This window comes from Pteropus vampyrus, unplaced genomic scaffold (assembly GCF_000151845.1).
Source record: "Pteropus vampyrus isolate Shadow unplaced genomic scaffold, Pvam_2.0 Scaffold346, whole genome shotgun sequence".
Taxonomy (NCBI): Eukaryota; Metazoa; Chordata; class Mammalia; order Chiroptera; family Pteropodidae; genus Pteropus; species Pteropus vampyrus.
The window spans coordinates 803276-803675 of record NW_011889127.1 but is presented as its reverse complement, the minus strand read 5'-3'; positions in this window follow the sequence as shown (position 1 = coordinate 803675).

Genomic DNA, 400 nt, shown 5'->3' with positions numbered 1-400 from the left:
GCGGTCCTTGCTTAGTGATACGTGTACGAAACATCGCGGGTAACTGTAGGTGAGATGCTACTGTGACGTGACGCTGTGGACTCTGTAAGAAGTCTGTAACTGAATAAGTCAGTAAGTGTGAAGCTGCCATTTCGCAGGCGCACCTGCCCGCCTGTCCTCTTCCCTCCCCTCCACCCACCTGGATGGTGATCCTTCTCACTAGGCCGACATACACGCCTCCTCCAGGCAGCCTTCCAGGGTGAATCCAGACTAGGTGGCTGGTATTTGATTATACCCACTGTTCTCACAGCAGGCAGGTGTGAGCTCGAGAGTCACACCTTTGGGGATGGGCCTCATCTCCTGACCTCCTGCTCCTCCCGGACGCCCGGCACCAGGAAGAGGCCCGTTCCAGGGAAGCGCA